Here is a 16,027-nt window from a genome sequence, read left to right on the forward strand (position 1 = left end):
CCTCTTCTTTCACAAAGTTCAAATTGGATAATCATTATCTCATTGTTCAATTTTGCCAACTTTATTTTTCAAAATTCAAAATCCTCTCTCTCTCTCTAGTGCATGAGTTTTACAACAATAAGCCCTACTTACACTATTCCCATTAGACGAAGCCTTAGAATTAAGTCTTTCCAAGGTTTAATTACCGAGGAGATGGAACCTAATTTGAATGGCCTTTTTAACGAAGACATGGGTAATTCCTCTAATCCTCTTAATGATGAAGAAGCTCTCCATGAGGTTTCTATAGAACAACTTTCGAAATTGGATAACCAATTTGATGATTTTCAGCAATGGATGTCTCAAGAATACCCCGATAGTCAAGCTCTTTCATTAATTGAGGGTCTAAAACGTATGGTTCAAAGTGATAAGAATGGAATTGATATTTTGCGTAGTATTGCACACATCGTGGATTCGAATGTGATGCCTATGAAGAGTTGTGCCGGAACTTTAGGTTATACACAACCTCCTAGTCATGTCAATCATTCTATTCTGTTAACAACTTCTATTGCTAGTATACCTACTTTTACATCAAACATAATGACTACTTCAATACAAAACATTCCACCTATGATCACCAGTCATGGGGGCAATCGTTCTTCTTCAATCAACCCTCTTCCTTCACTCAATCTGACTTCTTCATTCATTCCTTCAATGAGTGTTCCTATTACATCTCCACAAATGAACATGACGCAAGGGGGCAATTCATTTAACCATTCCATTCCTCCTTGTAGTGTTCCTTCTTTCCAATCATCCCCTATGACTAACTATCATAGTGTCCCGCCACCTTACTCTCAATCAATACCTTCTTTCAATAACATAATACCTCCATCACAATCTAACATGTCTAATACGAACTCTTCGACTGAAGCGACCATTAACAATCTTGCACAAATTGTCTCTTCTTTACAGCAATAAATTGCCTCTATGAATCAATCTAAGTTTAGTATGCCCACATTTGATGTTGTGAGCCCACTTTCTCTTGACATTGTTCGAGCTATCCCCCCTAAGCATGTTGAAATCCCGTAGTTGGAGCTTTATAATGGTAAGGGTGATCCTCTAACACATGTTAAGACCTTTCAAACAATATGTACCAATTTTGCTCATGACCAAAGGTTGCTTGCAAAACTATTTACTAGAACATTAAGAGATAAGGCTCTTCAATGGTATTGCTTGTTGCCTTCCTATTCTATTACTTCTTTCCAACAACTTGCAAATGCTTTTATTCAACAATTTCAAAACAATATAGGTCCTAAAGTTACTTTGATTGATTTAATGCATTGTAAACAAGGTGTTAAAGAGAAAGTGACTGATTTCATTGGTAGATATAAGCATTTGTGTGCTCAAATTTCTTTTCCAGTACCTGACAATGATATTCAAAAAATCTTTATTTCTAATTTACAAAAAGATATTAGAGAAAAACTTTTGTTTTCTGAGTTTACTTCTTTCCAACAGTTGTGTGCAACTCTTCATAATTATCAACTGACTATGAGCCAAATGGAACAAGCAAATCCTATGGCTCCGAGTGATAAGGGTGATAGTAGTCAACAACCATTTGGGAAGTTTAAACCGAACAGAGAGTTCATTAAGTTCAATGAAAACATCACCAACAACAATGTGAATGCGGCATCAGGTGTGCCTCCTATTTCTAAGTTTTTCAAGAAAGAAAGAGAGTTTACTCCTTTTAATGAATCATTGCATAGTATTATGAATAAGTTATTGGAACAAAATGTGCTTACTCTCCCTCCTATAAAGCAAATAGATCCTGCAAAGGTGTAGTCACCCTATTTTGATAACAAATCTTTTTGTCAATTTCATCGTCAATTCTGGGCATGATACTGAAAAATGTTTTGCTTTAAAGGGTAAAATACAAGATTTGATTGATAATAATACTATCTCTGTTTCAGGTGTGAATGATAAAGGCAACACATCTGTAGCTCTTCCTAACCAAAATCTTAAGATTTTTACTGATCCATTACCTTCTCATACCTCTAATGTGATTGAGACTAATGATTCCTCTTTCTCACCTGATGGTCTTGTGTCTATGACTTCAAATGTGATTAACTTTGTAGAGAAGCAGAAAATCCCTAAAGAGCCTTCGATCACATTTGATTCCAGTGAAACTATCAAGGCACCTGATGGTCCTTTATATATAGTTGCAAAAGTCAAGAATACACCTTGTCGTGGAGTGCTTATTGATCCTTCTTGCATGGTTAATGTCATTACTGAAGAATTTCTTTTTACTTTGCAATTGAATCAAGTGATCTATGACAAAAAAATGTGGTTGTGAAACTATTTGATGCATTTTCTTCTCCTGCAATTGGTTCTATTACATTACCTATTGAGGTCCATAACAAATCCCTTGATGAGAACTTTGCTATTATTCCATCATCCGAACAATTTCGTGTGAAGTTAGGCTATCCTTGGTTATCTTCCATGAAAGCTATTGCTTCTCCTATTCACAAGTGTTTGAAATTTCCCCATAATGGTGAAGTTGTTACTGTCAATCATAGTCTCTTTAAACCAGCTGAAAGAACTTCTAGCATTCTTATTGATTATTTTTGGCCTAAACAATTCCAATCTCTTCCACCACGAAGTGATCATCTTTTCAAATCTTATCAAAAGTGGAAAAAAGATATGATCCTATCTCTAAGTGAACCTAGAACACCCAAACTTGATACTCCTATCATTCTTGAGAAGGAAGTTCTTCCTTTGAAAGATAAAACTAATGTCTTTCCTCAAGAAGATTCCCAACCCATCCCTATGGATGTGACTATGTCTATGTCTAATAAACTTTCTAAAAGTAGACCTATACCTCCTTGTCATGATGGACTTGGTCTCCTTCCTAAACCATATATTTCTCCTTTATATGGAGCAGTTCCTCCTCCTTCCTCTTATAAAGAGAAGAGACCTTCCTCTTCTCCTATCGTCCAACCTAAGATACTACAACCCAAACACCCAAGTGATAAGGATGAGAACATTCTTCCTCCTCAATCTTCTCAACTTCCTACTAAGACTAGATTAAATCATTCTGCATGTGAACGCTGACGAAAGTGTCGTCTTAGAGCTTGTGCAACTGCCTCTCAAACTTTGCAATCCCCAAAAACACCTTCAGCTAGTATTATTCCATTTTCTCCTCAGCCGAAAATTGAGCCAAAATCTCCTAAACATAAGATGCATGATGGTTTTGATCCTGTGCGAGTTAAAGATCCTATTTTTATAAATCTTGATGATATAGATGAAAATGTTATTCATGATGAAAATGTTACTCCTCTTCATTCTGATAGTGAATATGAATATGTTGATGTTGATAACCATTTATCTAACGAATTTTCTAAAGCACTTATCCTAGCTCCTGGACAAGAACAACGTGGCATGGAACATGAACATAGCCCTTGTTTGGATCTTGTGATAGCTCCATCTGCTGTGTTGGATGTTCCTCCTCTAGCGTGTTTCCTGCCTTCCCGAAATATTGATCAGCAAGATCGGGGGGTGGATGACGTGCTAGACTAGTTCATTAGCATAGCAGACTCTCTCCTCCTCTCTTTTGTTACTTCTTCTATGTGTTATTTCTATTCTTCTATTTGTTGTCCTTAGTGTTGTCTACTTGAGGATGATGCAAAGCATTGAGATCTCTTTTGGTCTCTCTCATGTTGACTCAAAAGACACAAGTGTTCCCTTCTTCTAGGTGACTTTCCTTGATTGGGGAATGAAGAACAATTATGCATACATACATATGATATACATGAATTATCATACAGCATACTGACCCCAAGGAAAGTGAAGTCTTCTCGTGCTTTGTGTTTTGTGTCTATTATCCTTGGGCTTATCTCACACTTGGGGGCTAAATCCTTGTGATAACATGCTCCTTTCCCTTCTCATTTCTTATGTGTATCACTACCTTAAAGAAATCACCCCCGATGAGGCGTGTGCGATCGCTTTAACGTAGGGGGCATACACTCCATCCATATCTCTTCAAGATTCCTAAAAATTTCTTGGCAAACTTAGCTTTGCCTTAAAAAATTTTGGTATTTTTTGCATGACTCATAGTGAGGGAACCTTACTACTGATAGTCATGGTTCTCCCTCCTGATCTTCCCTTTTACTTTATCAATCGAAGTCGTAAGATCCTTAGTCCACTGGGGGCTTGTTGTATCTTGCTTCCTTGACATGGTGAAAAGTCTTTCAATGTTGTTTCCTTGTACTTTACCGGAAGTATGGGTGTATGCTTATACTCCCGCTAAAGTGGGGGCTAAATGTAGTGTCGTAAAATTGCGACACTTGCAATTTCAACTGCATTTGGGTCTTCACAATGGCAGCGCAACGTTGAACCTGAATGGAGACCCCGAAACCTATTTACGACATCAAAAACTGCATCTTTTTGCACCTTGGCCTGATCCTCCTTGCACCCTATTGTCCTGGGAGGTGGGACCACGGTGCCTAGTGCCCTAGTCCTTCAGGACCATGGCGCCTAGCTCCCTGGTCCCTCAAGACCATGGCACCCAGCGCCCTGGTCCCTGGCCCTATTTTGTGCCCGATCTCTTGTTGGGCATGGGGTCTTCAAGTTTGTAATTTGGAAAATAATGCTCCTAGGTCGGCCTAAGGTCAGAAAAATTAGTCTCCTAACCCTAATTGACAAGTATATAAACTACATTTCCCCTCCCAGAAAAGGGGGGAAAAAACATAGGTGTGCAAGAGGCGAAAGAGATAGGCAAACATTCAAACATTCAAGTATTCAAGCATTCCTTCAAGCAATTGAGCATTCTAGGTCTCCATTCAAGGCGAGGTGTTGCATTCAAGACAAGGATTCAACCATTGAAGAGGAGATCACCTACAACATACAACATACAACATCATTACACCTTCGCATGTAAGAATACAAACATTCTTACAACAAGGTATCAATACTTGATTACATTACAAACATTTACATTTACAGCATTCTCATTTCTTGGTTAATTCCAAAACTGAGGTTTGACCTGAAGGCAAACCCCTAATCCCTAACCCCCCAATTGTCCTCTCTTTTTTGTGTGTAGGTTGCAGGTACGCGGCTGTAATTGAAGATCTGGAATCCTTGTGCAGAGATGAATAGGTCCCCCTTCGTTTCACGGATTTTTCGGAGGACTGTGTGCACTCCGGGCGCCATCGTTCCGTCAAATTTTGCTCAAATTTGTAGGACAGCATCGTCTCGACATTTTGCTGCTAATTTCAGGTCCGCAGCTTCATCCCGTGTCCCTATTTCCATCTACAAGCTAATCTTTCTTACTTTCACATACACTCCTAGTTCAATCCTTCTATCTACATTCTTTACAAAGGAGGGTATCCTTGCTGTCTTAACCCTTGAAACTCATATAGAATTCAAACTTGCATTGTGTGGGATTGGATCTTGTGAGTTTCTACCCCTCCTTTGAATGTAAAGTCTTTCCTAAGTGAAAACCGTCAACCCTAGTGACCTCCTTTCTCTCTCCTTGGAGTGGGGGAACACCTAGGGTTCAATTTTCCGCTTTACAAGAACAAACAAATAATATCCAACTCATAAGACATCTTGGAAACACATCAAGAGGTCCAATCCATACATTACATTAAGCCAATCCATAACCTAGATCAACCGAGACCCAATATAGGTCCATACACTAAATAAATGATCTCCATCTGCCAAGTCTCGAATATGATCACCAATAACATATTGAATCTCCACCAGAAGCTATACCAACACCACTTATGCATATCATCAAATATCTTCATCAAAAGCTCTGCCGATGAAACCTTCGCTGGAACTGCAAGACAAGCTTCCAAGAAAACATTATAGCATGAGATCACTAGACCAAAATAAACTGACTGAATATGAACATGAGTATCATGAATAAGCCAATTCCATAACCAAACCATACCAGAGCCTACCGGATCATGTCGGATCGAAACGAACCCGAAACTACTGAACCTACTAGGACCAGAAGGGTGTCGGTAAAGCATCCAAACATCTAGTGTTGAGATCAATGACAAAACATCAATGCAACACAAAATCAATTTCTCCAAATGGCCAACAATCTCCCCCTTTGGCATTGATGGCAACACTATATGTGAAAAACATCGAAGTACCAAGAAATGCCAAACAAGTCTCCCCTAATGGAACACAACCAACAATCTCCCACTCAAAGATATAGCAATGAAGTTTTTCTTTTTCACATCAATATATCTCCCTAATATATACAACTCCTTAAGTTTTTCTTTTTCACATCAATATATCTCCCCCTTTAGCATCAATGCCAAAAATCTGACAAAAATATCAAATCAAAAACATAAACCACTGAATCATAAAGATAACTACTCCACTTGAGTAGTAGCATCCCCACATCACTACTGAAATGATAAATATCTCTGATAATGCATACCGGACTGATGTCAAAAAGCATCAATTAATTTTATGTCGAAGGGGCAAAAACCCCTAACCTGTCTTTGAGGTACTCAAATGGTTCTTTAGGCAAAGATTTAGTGAAAATATCTACAATCTACTCTTTAGTGTTCACATAAACTGATATGACTTCATTTTCTTCACCTTTTCCTTCAAAAATTTATACTTGATAGATATGCTCTTTGTCTTAGAGTGAAATATCAGATTCTTTGATATGTCAATAGCAACAAAGTTATCACAGTGAATAACTACCGGTCTAGTGCAATGGACTTTTATATCCTTCAACATTTGCTTCATCCATAAAACCTGTGTACAACTAGTAGCAACATAAACATGCTCATCTTGAACAATAGATAAAGAAGTATATGACTGTTTCTTGTTGATCCATGAAACCAACTTCTTTCCAAGAAATAAATCTCCACCGGAAGTACTTTTCCGGTCATCAACATCTCCAGCCCAATCAACATCTGTATTTGCACATAAAGTAAAGTCATCATCCTTAGGGTACCACAAACCATATTCTGATGTACATTGCAAGTATCTAAAATCCTTTTCACCGCACTCTCATGATTTTCTCTAGGATCACTCTGAAATCTAGATGAAATACAAACAACATTCATTATGTCAGGCCTAGTCTGAGTCAAATAAAGTAGACCTCCAATCATAGATTTGTATCTTGTAGGATTTACCAGTGCAGAAACATCTTTTCTAGTCAATTTCTCACTTGTACCCATAGGAGTACTTACTGGTTTAGAATCTCCCATATCGAATTTCTTCAACAATTCCCTAGCATACTTAGTTTAACAAATGAAAATACCTTTTCCAGTCTAAGTAATCTACAAAGCTAAGAAAGATTTCATTTCCCCAATCATAGACATTTCAAATTCTTTCTCCATATTCTTAGAAAATTCCATGCATAACTTATCTTCACCTCCAAAAATAATGTCATCAACAAATACTTCAATAATCAGTATATCATCATCAATGACCTTATAATATAAATTACTATCAGCATTACCCTTAGTAAAACCAAGCTTCAAAAGATATTTATCCAACCTTGCATACCAAGCTCTAGGTGCCTGTTTCAATCCATATAAAGCTTTCCTTAACCTGCAAACTATGTTTGTATCATCTCATAGTAAAAACCCATCAGGTTTCTCAATATAACCTTCCTCATCAAGATCCCCATTCAAAAATTCACACTTAACATCCATCTGATAAACCTTGTAGTTTTTTATGGGAATCATAGGCAAGAAATAATCTTACACCTTCAATCCTAGCAACAGGTGCAAAAGTCTCACCATAATCAATTCCTTCCTTCAGAGAATATCTTTTACAAACCAATCTAGCCTTATTCCTTGCAAATTGACCATCCTCATTCAATTTATTCCTAAAAACTCATTTAGTTTCAATAACATTCTTATTTTTAGGCTGGGGAACCAAAGTCCATGTGTTATTTTTCTCAATATGATCTAATTCTTCTTCCATAGCTTTCAACCAATATTCATCTTTACATGCCTCAATTACTAATATCGGTTCAACTTAAGAAATTAAACATACCTCATTAGTAGCCAGTCTTCTTCTTGTTATTACTCCATTGTTGTTATCCCCAATGATTTGATCTTCTGAATGAGTTAATCTCACATACCTAGGAGTCTTTTGACTTTGTGTTCCTCTTCCCGATTCTTCAGTTATTGTAGAATTTTCTGATACTGTTAGAGTAACTGGTTCAAAACATTGCTCTGCTAAAGGTGCTACTGGTTCAAATATAATCATTTCCACTATTGGTTCCTTCTCATAAACTCTAGTTTGACCTCTATTCAGCTCATCCACCTTGACATTAGCACTCTCCACAATTCTTTGCAATCTCTTTTTATAACATCTATATGCCTTTCTTTCATTAGAATAACCAAGAAATATTCCTTCATCACATCTAGGATCAAATTTACCAATGATATCATCTTTCCTAATATAACATTTACTACCAAATATTCTAAAATATTGAACTGCAGGTGTATTGAAAAACCATAATTCATAAGGTGTCTTACCAATTTCTCCTTCGATATGTACTTTGTTGAATGTTTAAACTGTTGTGCCCACTGCTTGATTCCAGTAGATATGAGGTAGACTAGCTTCCATCATCATTGTTCTAGTAGCATCCAAGATAGTTTTGTTCTTCCTTCCCACAACTCCATTCTGCTAAGGTGTTTGAGAAGTAGAAAATTGTCTCCTTATACCATGCTTCTCACAAAAGTTATTAAACTCACCAGATATGAATTCTCCGCCATGATTTGACCTCAAAAATTTAATCTTCAATACTATCTCAGTTTCCACTTTAGCCTTAAAGATTCTAAACTTTTCAAATGCCTCAAATTTCTCCCTTAGAAAAGTAACCCACATCATTCTAGAATAATCATCAATGATTAGCATAAAATATCTATCACCTTGAAAAAATTTAACTCTAGCAAGGCCACACAAATTAGTATGAATAAGATCAAGAACATTATTAGATTCATCTTGTATACTCCTGAAAGAGGTTATAACCTATTTACCCATTTGACATTCTTTACATACTAGATTATAGGCCTTCACAATCTTAGGTATATCTCTAACTGCCTTAGTTGAACTGATCCTCATAATGCAATCAAAATCACATGACGCAGCCTTTTATGCCATAACCAACTATCATCAATTTTTGCAATCAAACATGTCTTCTCACCAGAATTCAAATGAAATATATTACCTTTTGTCTATGTCTCGGTTGCAATCTCCAAACTAGATCTGTTAATTATTTTGCATTTTCCATCCTTGAACTGTAATTGAAATCCCTTATCCACCAATTTTCCTACACTCAAAATATTATGCCTTAAACCTTCAACATAATAAACATTGTTAGTATTGTTCTTACCATCCAATGATATAGTTCTTTTTCCTTTGATCATACATGATTTTTGTTGGTTAATAGATTTGTCCCTTTCTTGAAATTTATTTGTTCTCTCTGAACAAAAATATAACTTTTGTAAGCCCTATTTATGAAAGAAAACAAATTACCAATAGTTGGATGAATCAACTAAAAATTCAACCTCTACATTAGAGGGTAGCTCCCCATATGATTTGCAATGAATTTATTACACAAATGAAATATTGACACTTTTTACCAGAAAGCATGAAAAGGCTTAGCATTCATCCATCAACACAAAAGAATGCCTTCAAAATGCAACAAGGAAAAATATTCTGAAGATTAAATAAGAGCTCGCAGACTCTGATTCACACACATGTTCATTTAATAAATTCAGAGCATAGAAAATGCACAGTAGTATTAATCTTTGACTGATACTCTCTCATTCCTCGTAGGGCAAGGGGGATCAACACAACCCAATACAGAATGAATCTGCTAATAGTTAATGGTAACCCTGAATACAGAAACAATGTAGAAATAGCTGATCATAAAATTATATCATGCCCATAGCAGATTTCTTAAGAAATTTTTGTTGGTATTATGGATGTCTTGCACTGGTTTTGTCATTGATGTCAACACTTGTCAACACTTATCAGCACTGGAGCTCTTTGGTTATGTTCACCGACAAGTTCAGTGACTTATGCACAGTCACCAGTATCTAGTTCACCGATAGGTTATATTGTTCACAGGCATTGAGGATGATCTGTTATCATCTAGAGATTACTTGGTTATGTCGAAGACATGGTTTGGACACTTGGTTTTGGTGATTTGGATATTGTTCTAATCGAGTTTGCATATTTGTTGTCACTAGCAAATTGGTCTAGATTATGGACCAGCAAGCATTATCTATTCCAGATCAACACGACACATTATGGAGATGATTTATTATTATTGTAAATTCATTAAGCTGACATGATGTATCGCATATTGATTCATTTGTAATTGATTTAATTGTATATTCTTAGTGAGCTGACCTACACATTTGGACTTAGGTTTTGATATATATTATTGATCTCATTTGTGAGATTAACATGATGGTAGTGGAAGAGGAATGTAATAAGGCATATGCGAATATAAGAAGAGCTACTCATGTAGACATCATTTGAAGATTCAAGGAAGGTATGAAGAAGACAATCAGAGCTTAACCGATACTAAATCCAGCATATGAAGATGTTACTTTGAGCAGTACATTATCATTGGATTTAACCATCCAATTGTAGTCAGTGTGACTCTCATTTTGTGATTGAGTAGTGAGCTCTAGGCAATTGGCCTTTTTGCATGTGTAGACCCCATTTGTACACACATACTATCTATAGTAGTATATTATGATTGTGGGTAAGGTTTCCCACCATGGTTTTTCCCCTTATAGGGTTTCCACGTACAAATATTTGTGTTATGTGTTGTGGATGTTATTTATCTTTCTGTTTCATGCATTAAGCTTTACTGGTACTGTTATTAACTATTAAACTGTCCATTGGCATTAAGTTTGGTTTACTGGTATTATGTATCAAGTTTGATTAAGTTATATTTGGGTTGAAATATTGGACAACTGATTCACCCCCCCTTCTCAGTTGCCTCTTGGTCCTAACAATTGGTATCAGAGCTAAGTCCTCTTTTTGCAGAAGTTTAACAGCTTGAGGAGATTCTATGGCAACTAACTATTTTAGGAAGGATAGTCTGAAGCTTAAAGGAACTAACTATGGTATATGGAAGATTAGAATGGAGACACATCTGAATTGCATTGGAAGACACATATGGGATGTTACAAAGAATGGCTATGTTGGTCCTACACAGAGTCAACATAATCTAGCAAACTTGTCTAATGATCAGGAGAACGATTGCAAAGCAAGAGAAGCACTTTTGAGCGCATTGTCAGATCAACAAAACATGGGATTATCAGACCGATCTACTACTAAACCTATTTGGGACAAATTGGAGACATTGAATGAAGGTGATACCACTGTCAAAATTGCAAAACTGGAATGCTTCCGGGTTAGGTATGGAAATCTAAATATGGAAGAAGATGAAAGAATTTCTTCTTTTATGGAAAGCGTTAATGAAATTGTTTTGGGTATACAATATTGTGGAGGATCCTTAAGTGAAGATGAAATTGTTTCTAAAGTTTTAAGAGCATTTCCATTGGCATACAAAATGAAAGTAACTCCTATTAATGAATTAAGAACAATGCCTAATACATTAGTATCTATAGATACCTTGGTTGGAAAACTTTCAACTTTTGAACTTGAGGAATTTGGTCCTGTTGCTACAATTAAAATAGATTTAGATTTCATCATCATCATCTGAAGCATCATCATCATCATCTGAGAAATCTGATTGGAAAGCACTTTATGCAAGAGAACTTGAAGTCATCAGAAGAGAGAATGATGAATTGGAAGAGCTTGAAGCACTATTTGCAAGGAAAATGCCTAAAGGTCCAGTTGGAAGTAAGTATGAAGGTAAAGCACCATTTAAATGTTTTAACTACAATAAAATTGGTCATATGGCATCTAGGTGTCCTGATAGACATGCAAGATTGAAAGAAGAAGCTAAAAGAACATATAAGCCTAACCCTGAATATCAGAGATACAAATTTAAGAAGAATATAGACAAATCATGTTACTATGCTGATGAAGGAGTTACTGATGATTCTGATGAGGAACTGACAGACAATGGATGGGCTTTTGTTGCAATAACAAAAGATCAACTGGCACCTACTATACAACTAGTAGAGTGGGCCTTGACAGCTAAAATTGAAGAAAAGGATGAATGGATCATTGATTCTGGATGTTCACATCATATGACTGGTGATAAAAGTAAATTCTTAATTTTTTAGGAATACAATGGAGGTCTAGTAAGATATGTTACGATTCCCATAGATACTGAGAGGGGGGGGGGGGGTGGGGTGAATCAGTATCCGACCGGTTGTAAGATTTCCTTGACTTAAAACATGTAAAGCATATCAATATTGTATACCGGTAAACTAGAAATAAAGCAATAAACAAGAATAACAACATCCATAAGAAATCACACCATAACACAATAGTTTAATGAGGAAACCCGGTGTGGGAAAAACCTCGATGGGATTTGTGACCCACAATATTCACTTACTGGCCAATAAGAGAATATTACTGCTACAAGAGGGGCCTACACATGTAGGAAGGCCAAGTGCCTAGATCTCATTGCTCAATTACAAAATGGGAAGTCTCACTGACTTACAAAATGGATTATATAAATCCAATGTCTTGTACTGCTTCAAAATAGCATCTACTATGCCAGATCCAGTACCGGTTTCTGCTCCGCTTCTTACATAAACCCTTAACCAATAATTCGCATAATAGGTCTGCCTTATTTCGCCTATCTACTTCCTTTCATCTATATATTAAATGTTCTATAATGATCTCATACATATATGAGTCATTTTACAACTTGCCAAGCTAGTTTACAATGATTTTACAATAATTAACAAAATATATTACAAACAAAATTCCTCTCGGCTTCTATGCCGGTATGCTTCCTTTCATTGCCGGTGGTCTCTGTGTCGGTGTAGAGTCTATCTTTGCTGGTGCGGGTAAATTGTCTTGCCGATGTCATAGGATTGCAAGGATGCCATCAATGACAAAACCTTCAATCACCTTCAATGTCTCATTGGAATGTGCATTTGCCAACAATCTCCCCCTTTGGCTTTGATGGCAACACTCATGAGAAAAATCCAAAAATGTCATCCAAAAAGAATCTGCTAGAATTACCAAAATTGTGTACCAGAAGAATGTGTACTCCCCCTGAGTTGATGAGTCATTTTGTTGATTGTTTTTCTCATACCACTACTCCCCCTTTGGCATCAATGACAAAGGTTGTCAAAGTATCAATGAGTGTGGTTTCCTGTCTCATCCTTGTAACCGATTGGTTACAATTTGAAAAAGATTTGCCAAAACTAGATTTAGGCTCTCAATGAACTTTTTGCTATCTTTTATTGCAGCCTCAGTCCTCTGAACTGTACCGTTGAGGTGTTGCATTTGCCCTGCCGGTGTTTTCTTTCCTTGAGTCAAAGCATCGTATATTTATTTTCTTAAGGAGGTGAGGTAGTCCAATTTTGGACTAAGTCTCCATTTTAGATCTTGTGCCTTACTTTTTATCCTTTCCTTTTCTCTTTCCAATTTAAGTAGTTCCTCCTCAAAGCCTGTTATTTTCTTCTCAAAAACTGATAGTGGTTCAGATGAATTTATGAAATTATCAGCTAGTTGATTTATTTCCTCTTGTATCTTGCTGATCTTCTTATCTATTTCTACTATCAAAAAGTTAGTCTTACAAGTATCCCTATACAAGGTTTTGAATTCCTTCAGTATACTACACAGTTCCAGTAAAAGAGTGTCAAATTGTCTTGTACACTTCTTTATTTCCTCCTCAAAGAATTTGTGTTTTTCTTTCTCTAGTCTCTTCTTGAATGCATCCTCTTTTATTTGTTCAACTGTCACAGTGTTGTCAGTAATATACTTAGACAAAGTGTCAAGTTGACATAAAGGATCTTTATTATCTATATTGCACTTGGGTGCTATCATTTTCAAAATTGGAATGGTATCATCTATTGCTTTGTAAGCTTGTGAGCTACACTCTATTATCCTTTTGATAGAATCCATAAGAAAATATGTCACATTAGTTGGTTTGAATTCTGCATTTGATGAACCAACAATCTGTATTCTGCCAGTGAGATAAATTTCCTTGCTTGTGGTGACCTCTGGTAGGTCAGTTTGTGTTTCCATTTCTTTAAGCAAAGGTTTTGGTTGCTCTGCTATTTCCGGTGGCACTGTTTCCACATGAACCTATTGCTAAGAGGGAGCTTGTTGCTCTGTTTGTTTCTCAGTGTTGTTATCTGTCGGTTTACCTTCTGTACTGTCTATTAACGGTGGCGTATTAGCCATATCTGTTTTCCCTATTGAAACCTTGTCTACCACAATGTTGACATTATAAGTGTCAATGTCCACTGTATATAACACTTCAAAGTCAGGATTTGTGTCCTCCTATGGTTTGTCCATACTCTCACTAGCCGGTTGTTTGTCAGAAGTAACTACCGGTGGAGTATCTAGAGGCAGTGGGGATAAGTTAACTATTATTTTTATGCTAGGTGGTCCACCAACCTTGCCTTTTCCCTTATCCTTTTGATACACTTTGATGGGTTTAGGGCTTCTATGTTCTTCCTACTTTTCCTTCTCTACAAGGAATATGTTCCATGCATTAGCTGTTTCCTCTACAACCTCATTCATTCTACTAACCATAAGTGCTACATGCTGGTGTGCAGTTGAAAATACTGACCGGTTAGCCTCAGAGATCACATCATATATCTCTTTTGGTGAGTTGATAGGATATACAACAAGAAGTTTTTCAATTTTCATTTTCTTATCAAGCTCTACAATATCTTGCCTTCTAGCTTCAATTCTTTTGAACATTTTTGCCGGTAATTCATCTACAACTTGCATTAGAAATTTCTTGTAAATGTCCAAGTGTAGGATTACACTATTTTCAACTTTTTCTTTGTCATCAGTTGATAGTGAATCATACAATTTATTGATGTTTTTCAGCTTTCCATCCTTTGTTATTTCATTTAGAAGTTTGTCAATTGGAGCAATGGTTTGTTGAGTCTTCTTCTTGGGTGTTAACTTCTTCTTAGGAGTTAACTTCTTAGCTAGGGCCCTTAATACATGTTGTTTTTGTCGGGTCCTTCTAGGATAGGGTGTAGATATCGGTGAAGGTTTCCTTTTTCTTTCAACTCTTTTGAAAACAGTTGGTATATCACTTTCTGAAGAAGTACCAACCGGTGAAAGGTGTGTTTCCGGTTGAAGTGCTTCTAACTCCTCTTCAGTAATGCTAGTTTGTTTAAGTACATCTTCCTTTATAGCTTTAGCTTGTTTGGATCCTCTTCTAACTATTGCTTCTACCTTTTTAACATTTTTTTTGATTAGATTTGTTTTTCAATGGTTTCAGAACTACCAAATACCTCTTCTTTAGGTTCCTTAGGTTCTTCTAGGAGGGCTTTTGCATATGTTTCTATTATATGATCATTAGTTTCATATCCCATTTCAGTCACCCAGATGGTTCTTGGGATAACTGCCTCCATCCAAACTTCATCCTTCTTAATAACAAAACAAATTTCATCCTTATACTTGTTTACAATTTCTTGTGATAGTCTGACTCTTGTCTTCATCTGGGCCTTCAATGCCTGAAAGTACTCATCTATGTTATTTTCTCTATTCTCACCCATGTTGTTTAGTAAGTCTGACAACTGTTTGCCTATCAGTATGTCAAAACCAATATTTTTGTTACCGATACCGGGTACCTATTTGGTTATGTGTAGTATTAAATAGACAAGTAGGTTTCCAAATCTGAATGTCCCCTTTTTGTCTTTCTTAATCTTTCCTAAGTTGTCAATTAGTTCATCTTTCAGCCATTCACTCACATCTATTTTTGCATTATCTTTAACCATATCATAAGCACTCTTTATGCATAGGCTAGAGATTGAGTTTAACCCATTTTCATGTGTGGTTTTGTAGCCTAAGATCATGCTAATGAATCTGACATTCATGTCTGTTACATTATTTACTCTTAAGGATCTCTTGTCAGATGTTGCAC

The sequence above is a fragment of the Cryptomeria japonica genome, chromosome 5 (genome assembly GCF_030272615.1).
Source record: "Cryptomeria japonica chromosome 5, Sugi_1.0, whole genome shotgun sequence".
In the NCBI taxonomy this organism is placed as follows: Eukaryota; Viridiplantae; Streptophyta; class Pinopsida; order Cupressales; family Cupressaceae; genus Cryptomeria; species Cryptomeria japonica.